An 8,690-nucleotide genomic window follows, 5' to 3' on the forward strand; every position below is an offset into this window, starting at 1 on the left:
ACTAAACGATCAAGTGCTAAGCTAACGGAATGGGTCAAGTCAATCACATCATTCTCTAATGATGTGATCCCGTTAATCAAATGACAACTTATGGCTATGGCTAGGAAACTTAACCATCTTTGATTCAACGAGCTAGTCAAGTAGAGGCATACTAGTGACACTCTGTTTGTCTATGTATTCACACATGTATCAAGTTTAGCATGAATAATAAACATTTATCATGATATAAGTAAATAAATAATAACTTTATTATTGCCTCTAGGGCATATTTCCTTCACTAAGGAGGTGAAGAATGAGGAAAGGTACAAGATGTTCATTGTCGTGCAAAGGGAGAAGATGGAGTTCGACCAGGAGAGGTTGATCTTGAAGAAGAACACAATGAAATTGGAGAGGCAAGAGAAGGTTGCCAAATGGGATCTTGACCAAACGGTGACAATGCATGCTCTTAAGCTCGAGAAAGAGAAGTTGCGGCTAGCAAGAGAGATGGAGGAGTCGAGAATCATGTTGCAAGACATCAACCTCTTGGATGATGATGTGAAGAAGTGCTTGCTTCGCGTGAAGAAGAGGATCACTGACATCAGAACATAACCCTGATGCACAGTCAAGCAAAATATGATACCCTTAAAAAGGAAAATATGTATACTTTATGAAAGGTCTGGTTCTGGCAATCAAACAACATACATATACTTCATGAAAGGTCTAATGCTAGGAATCAAATAACATAAGTATAGTTCATGGAAGGTGTTAGATAGTCTGTGGCATTGTTATCTACCAATAAATAAGCAATCACAACAACATGAGTTGGAGAGATGACACCGATGGTGGAGCTCGATGGTTGGGGTAATTAGAGGTAGAGCATGAGAATTGATGAGGTACGCTACTTTAAGTCCGTCGTTTTGTCAGGGGGGTTTATAATTAGAACGGATTAGACATGGGAATTTATATTCGAACTCCCACCATTTTATTAGCAAGTGAGGGGGTGGGAGTTGAAAGGGAATTGTTTTGGTGAGTTCATCATAACTTACATTATCTTCTCTTATCTAGCCCCTTTGGCTCAGATCTCCACACATAATTCCTATCAGGCGTCATATAGAGATTATGAATAAAACGACTCATCCCATATTTCCGTGAATCAAACAACTCATCCCATGTTTAATCCCATTACAACTCCTTGCTCTAAACTCACATCCCTCTTCCAATATTGCCAAACACATTGTAAGTGGTTTTGGTGTTAATGATTAGTGATGTCACTATGTGCTTGAGTCTATAAACAATGTATTGGATCATCTGAAGCCAAGCAAGCATTGTGGGAGGCCCCTATTCATAATAATGTTAAAAGAGACACATCCCAATGATTTTCGACTTGTTTCGGTCATTAGGAAAGTCATACTGTCATGCGCTTTGGAGGAAGAGGTGGAAATCTACTCACTTACACACATATATTGCATCAACAAAACTCACCCAAAGTAAGAGATAGATTTTATAAATCCCATGTTTCGTTTTCCCTCAGATACATACGTTTGAGCAACACTTAATATGGGACAGAGGTCCAGGGCCCGAAACATCTGGCCAGCCTTCGGGTTGTCCTGGAGCTTGCAAATCCCAAGTTGCAACTCTCTGAAAAGCGTAGAGCATGTATAGATGCCATCCTGGAAAGCTCCGGGGTCTAGAACAATCAGGCTACCTCTGGTCAGCCTCTGGGGTATTTAGAATCATGCAACTCCAGAGCTGTAGCATGCATAGAACCTCCGCGGCAATCCGGACTCTCCGGGATATGCAAACTATGTGCATAACGGTTGGATTTTTAGTGTCACATACCTAAGTCCACCTTCATCCCACGAGGAAGATGACGGCTTCATTCATCTCTCCTCTATTTTTTAGGAGATCTCTGTCCGTAGCTAACCAATGTTGTCCAAACTTTAGGAAGAGCTAGAGGAGATCCCGATCCACACTTTCACAAAAAGCGGAAGTTGAATCCCCTTGAATCCTTGATAGATTTTACTCATAGGTCTAAAGACGGTAACAAGCTTTACTCATCGTGCACCATGGACGAGTGCGCGCTAAAAATGACATTCATTTTCTTAGACTACCCACAATGAAAGTAACATAGGTAGTAACATCACACATATCTAGATAAAATAGATGATGTGGCAAACAATAAATGGAGAAAGAGATGCATGTGGTAACATAGCTAGTTACTAGTAGTATGAGTAACATCACACATATCAAGGCAAGACGAGTCTATAGTCTAATAAATAATGTATTACATGTTACCACACATATGTTACTCTCCAGTATAGAGTCAGTAACATAGACTAGTAACATATGCATATTACTACTCTATGTTACTATCCATTGTGGCTAGTCTTAAGGATCTGTGTGTAGTTTTTGTTTTTAAATAATGCTCCAGTAAGGATCGCTTGACTTTTAATATATGGCCGGAAGTCAACAAGAAAGAAACTTTGAACTTGGAAGTCAACAACTGGCTGCTACTAGTGGGCAGTGGCTGCCAAGCGCTAAACATGGAGGTAGGAAAAGCGACACTTTAACAGAAAATCATTTTTGTACTGCAATAATTTTAGCTACTTTATCCTATGGAGCCCTGTGCGCCAAGCCGCCAGCCAGTGGATTACAAAAATGTACAACATAGAACATACTCATTGTCCAGACCCCGGCTGCAATTTTGATTGTACAGGTCAAGAAACACCACTAGTGTGTGGCACACATCATGAAGGGCCTCTAGTAATAATTACTCCCTTTGTTCTTAAATATTTGTTTTTATAGAGATTTCAACAAGTGACTACATACGAAGCAAAATGAGTGAATCTACACTCTAAAATATGTCTATATACATCCGTATGTGGTAGTTCATTTGAAATCTCTAAAAAGACAAATATTTAGTAACGGAGGGAATAACTAGCTGTATCGGCAAAAAAATTGTCCCTTGTGACATGATGCGGGAACCAGGTCCATTTTACAATCTGAAACTGCACAACTATATGGTTGATCATTCGAAAAGATTTTTGTCAGTGAGGATCGTGATTGGGAGCATGAATAGTGAACTCATTATTGACGACAGTGATGTGCCTACTTTTCTCCACGCACCTACAAACAACCCAAAATATCTAATCTGACGCCACCCCATCCGTCTAGTCATCTTCTTCATCGGTCTAGTCAGCTCGCACGGCTGCTTCTTCATTTTCGTCAGCTCGGACGGCTGCTTCTTCATTTTCGTCATCTTGCTCTCGAATGAGTTATATAAACAGCAAACTTGAGTAGCCCCTGAAAGAGCTGAGCATTTCAGGTTCAGGTATTTTGTCTCCTCCTCTTGTGTAGGTTGCTCTCAGTGCATACATACTCCCTCCGTTCCGAATTACTTGTCGCGGGTATGGATGTATCTAGATGTATTTTAGTTCTAGATACATTTATTTTTATGACGAGTAATTTAGAACGGAGGGAGTAGATGCTTGGTTTGTTTTATGTTTGTTTGATTGAGTAAAATACCGTTCTTCTGGTTGTTGATCGTGTGTATTTTTATTCCAATGGAACTAGCTCCTTCATCGGTTTCTGAAGATGGCAAGTTCAGAGTCAGAGCGAACAGAGGTATCTCCTGCAACAGCACTTCTAGTTCTTTTGCTACCCCTTAATATGGTGCAAATTACTCGACTGAATGTACTTTTCAAGTGGAGCTCAATGTTCTTCTCCTCTAGGATTTTCAACTTGTGACCAATTGTATTTTTCGATGATTTTCTAATTAAGATGCCGCTGATTGTTTCAATCCGTTATAAGCCCTCCGTTCACTGATTTAGTATAACTTGTACTAAATCAGAGACACTTATTTTGAGACAGAGGAAGTATCTTATATGTCGTGAGCAAGTAAACTGGTCTGACATGGTTGTTTTTACTTCAGGCATACTTGCACGTCGACTGTGCTCAGCCACCAGCAAGAACTTGGCAGAGGAAATTCGATGATGAAGGCAAGAAGGTTGCTAAGTTTAGCATGACCATGAATGATCTCATGACAATGGTAAGTAAGCATATGAACACGGACCGTAGCTTTTGGCTTTCGCGTTTAGAGCCAAGAATGCTGACCATGATCCTGGTTGTGCTGTAGGTGCCCTTTATTGCCAAAATGCTTCGACTATACGTCCAAGAAAGCGCGAAAGGCCAAGTGAGTCACTCTTCTGTCATTTAACATTCAGCTAATCTGTCCACTAGCATGCACCTGCTGTTAAAATTGTCGGTGCAAATTATTCTGCTTAGTCAGTACTCAGTGAAATTGCTGAACAATCATTATCTTGTTTTTCTGCGAAGGCTTCGGTCTATGATCCTTTCAGGAAATGGATGGACAACTGCTACCGCGGGGTACCCCTCGGCGCACTAGGGCAAGTACTTCCGTTGTTTCTGGCCTTGATTTTACCCTGAAACTTTGCCTTGGTTGTCACATTCATGCAGCTAACTGAACTTCAGATGGCACTTGTATTCAAAGCACATTTCTCGTCTTCTTTTTTCAGTGCAGGAAGCATAGGGAGAAGCTACAGAGGGTACTTCCAGCATTTCCAAATATTCCCCAGGATGTTTGAAGAGAAGCCTATCCTGGCCAACCAGTTCTCCGTAATAAATTTACACTTGCTTTCATGACTTGCAATGCTCAATTAACCGTGGGAAAACGTCTTATGTTTCAATACTTTTACTTGTCTAGGCATTCGTTTCGCGTCCCGGCGGGAAGAGCTACTCCACGGTGCTGTCGGCACCGAAGGCCGATGTCCTGAAGTAAGCAGTGAAAGCGTAACAAGTTCACCTGCATTTCATTCATCTGATTATGCCAGCCCGAGATACCCATTACTCTGCAAATTTACAGGGGAATTGATAAAGCCGGTATCGGATCTTGGGACTGGAAACTGAGAGAGAAGAATTGCACTTACCATGGCTTGTTCCCAAGATCCTGGACTGTCTATGATGGTACAATTCTGACTGACAGTACATCAGTGCCAATTTACCTGACAGAGATATTTGTGTCGATTAGCTTTGTCTGGCAGAACCTACTAATCTATGTTCCATAACTGCAATGTAGGTGAGCCTGACCTTGAAATCAAGATCACCTGCCGTCAGATATCACCCTTCATCCCTCACAACTACAAAGAAAGCAGCTTCCCGGTTGCGGTTTTCACTTTTACGGTACATTTCCTTCTTCAGAAAACTAATCCAATCATCCCACATTAGTTGTTGTTCAGCGCTTACCTTACCTTAAAACCTTCGATGCTTGCACCAGGTACAAAATTCAGGGAGCACACCCGCAGATGTCACATTGCTCTTCACATGGGCAGTAAGTGCAAGCCAACACTCTGCTCTTCACAACTGACACAAGTACACAACATCTCTGTACTTTGCAGCAAGGATTCGGCCTTAATTTCCTTGTTCATCCGTGTAGAATTCCGTGGGTGGAAAATCGGAACTGACCGGGAATCACACCAACTCCAGGATGAAGTAACGGCCGCGACAGATTCGTCTGAGGCGATGTGTTAACAGACAGCAAATCTCTCTGACAATGAGCATGTCTTTCTTTCCTTGGTGCGTGCAGAGCGCGAGACGGCGTCCATGGCGTCCTCCTCCACCACAGGACAGCGGACGGGCACCCTCCGGTGACGTTCGCGATTGCGTCTCAGGAGACCGGCGGTGTCCGCGTCACCTGCTGCCCGTCCTTCGCGATGGGCCCGTCCGTTCCCGGCGGCGAGCAGTTCACGGCCAAGGACATGTGGGAGGAGGCCAAGAACCGCGGCGCCTTCGGCGGGGCGCCCAGAGCGTCGGCGTCGTCGAGGCCTGGATCGTCCATCGGGGCGGCGGTCGCGGCGACGACGACGGTGCCGGCGGGAGGCACGCGTGCGGTGTCGTTCGCGCTCTCGTGGTCGTGTCCCGAGGTGAAGTTCCCCGCCGGGAGAACCTACCACCGGAGGTACACCAAGTTCCTCGGCCTGGATAGGGACGCGGCCGCTGAACAATTGGCCCACGACGCCCTTCTCGGTGAGATTTCCAAGGATCATTGGCCGGTGAAGATTTCTGAAATCCCTCTTAGGATTAAGATTTCTTAAAGCATTCTTGTGTTGTGTTTGCATGTAGAACACATGAAGTGGGAGTCTCTGATCGAGGAGTGGCAGAGGCCTGTTCTGCATGACAAGAGGCTGCCTGAATGGTGAGAAATTCAGACCAAGCTCAGGGTCAATCACCAATATATTTTCTCCATTAAACCGACTAATTACTGAACTGATCACTGACTAATTTCTGTACTGACTTGTGCCATTAGATGAAAAAAAGTTGTATCGACTTGATCATGATTTGGGTTCTAGATCAGGTGGTGACACGATTCTTTTTCAGGTACCCGGTTGCGCTGTTCAACGAGCTTTACTATCTCAACGCTGGAGGCACAATTTGGACAGGCAATTAACACTGATCCAACTGAACTCTGAGGTCACATGTTTATCTTGGACAATGGCCCAAAATCTTAACTTTTCATTGTCACACAGATGGGCTGCCTCCGAAGAAGACCAGCTTTGCTTCCTCAAACTCAAAGCACGGGTCGACGACGGAGTCCTTCTCTCTAGACGGGTTCCGTCCAGGTGATCCTGCAGCGGACGGCATCCTGCGCGCAATGGCGCGGCGGAGGAGCGGCTGGAAGCATCGTCAGCGTTCGGCACGGCGCTGCTCGGCGACGGCGAGGAGAGCGTGGGGCGGTTCCTGTACCTGGAGGGGATGGAGTACCACCTGTGGAACACGTACGACGTCCACTTCTACGCCTCCTTCGCGCTGCTCTCCCTCTTCCCGGAGATCGAGCTGGGCCTCCAGCGCGACTTCGCCAGGGCCGTCCTCCACCACGACCCGCGCCCCATGCGCACCCTCGACGGCGCCACCGTCCCGCGCAAGGTCCTCGGCGCCGTGCCGCACGACGTCGGCCTGCGCGACCCCTGGTTCCAGCTCAACGCCTACATGATCCACGACCCGGCGCGCTGGAAGGACCTCAACCCCAAGTTCGTCCTCCAGGTCTACCGCGACGTCGCGGCCACCGGGGACGCCGCGTTCGCGGCCGCCGTGTGGCCCGCGGTTTACCTGGCCATGGCGTACATGCACCAGTTCGACCGCGACGGGGACGGCATGGTGGAGAACGAGGGCCGCCCCGACCAGACCTACGACTTCTGGTCCGTCTCCGGCGTCAGCGCCTACACCGGCGGCCTCTGGGTCGCGGCCCTCCAGGCGGCCGCCGCCATGGCGCGCGTCGTCGGCGACCGCGGCTCCGAGGGGTACTTCCTCGAGCGGTACGGGCGGGCGCGGCGCGTGTACGACGGCGAGCTCTGGAACGGCGCCTACTTCGACTACGATAACAGCGGCAGCACGAACAGCAAGTCCATCATGGCCGACCAGCTCGCCGGGCAGTGGTACGCGCGCGCGTGCGGGCTGGAGCCGATCATCGAGGAGGAGAAGGCACGCAGCGCGCTGGCGACGGTGCTGGACTACAACGTGATGCGGGTGCAGGGCGGCACGGTGGGCGCCGTGAACGGGATGCGGCCGGACGGCGCCGTGGACGCGTCCTCGATACAATCCAGGGAGGTGTGGCCCGGGGTCACCTACGCCGTGGCCGCCGCCATGGTCCACGAGGGCATGACGGAGGCGGCGTTCCGGACGGCGAAGGGCGCGCACGACGCCGGGTGGGACAGGGACGGGTTCGGGTACGCGTTCCAGATGCCGGAGGCGTGGACGGCCGACGGCGGCAGCGGGTACCGGTCGCTACACTACATGCGGCCCCTCTGCATCTGGGCGATGCAGTGGGCGCTGTCGCCGCCGGAGCTCCACATGGACGTCAGGGTGTTGCCGGGTTCGGTGTCCGCCGTGGCGTCGCCGGCAGAGGTGGTCCTGGCTCGGGAGAAGTTCGAGGAGGTGGCGAGCATGCTGAGGCTGCCGGAGGAAGAACAGCACAAGGGATATCTCAGAGCTCTGTACCAAATTCTCCGGCAGACGCTGCTCCCGGCATCCTGATTCTCTTACGGATCTGCTAATTTACATGCGGATGAAAACAATTCGCCTTCATCCGTTTTCTATGCCCTAAGATCTGTGCGTGGAGATTCGTGTGTGTGACCCGTTATTTGTCTCGTTTTTCTTATCGGGTCCGTGTGGTTGACCCGTTATTTTTTCCATCGCAACCCGCGTGTCTGTGTGGTTGACACTGTCGCCCTCCTCCCAGCCGAACACGCAACCCCGAACAGAGTCGAGCGAGAGAGAGATAGCCATGGCGATTTGGAGCTCCGCCTCACCGCTCGATCCTTTTTGTTGTTCTTGTGATCTGTTAGGTAGGGAGTTGGTTTTGTCGGTCAAATTTGATGATTGTATCCATCCCCCGCAGCTTTTTTCCGTGTAGATTTGTTTAGGTTGCACTGTTTCTGGGATGCGTTTGATTGTTTTGCTAAGCGCGGTAGCTGCCGTAGCTGGGATGTGTGTTAGTTCGATGTGCTGATCTATAATTGATTGGATGTTGGAGTCCGAGTTGTTCATGTGAGGCTGGCTTGCTTAGTTGTAGTACTCTGATGTATTCAGTCAATTCGAACGGATGTATTCTGTTCCCTGGCCTTTAATCCCTAGACCATTTCTCTTCACTGGTATCGTTTAGTGGGTATGTGGTTTACTCTGTAATTTCTATTTTGGAT

The 8,690-nt window shown here is 48.2% G+C and overlaps 1 pseudogene; it reads left to right on the forward strand.

The window, feature by feature from the left end:
* Positions 1-3,147: 3,147 nt before the first annotated feature.
* On the forward strand, positions 3,148-8,095 carry LOC123062294 (non-lysosomal glucosylceramidase-like; annotated as a pseudogene).
* Positions 8,096-8,690: the final 595 nt, after the last annotated feature.

This window comes from Triticum aestivum, chromosome 3A (assembly GCF_018294505.1).
Source record: "Triticum aestivum cultivar Chinese Spring chromosome 3A, IWGSC CS RefSeq v2.1, whole genome shotgun sequence".
Taxonomy (NCBI): domain Eukaryota; kingdom Viridiplantae; phylum Streptophyta; class Magnoliopsida; order Poales; family Poaceae; genus Triticum; species Triticum aestivum.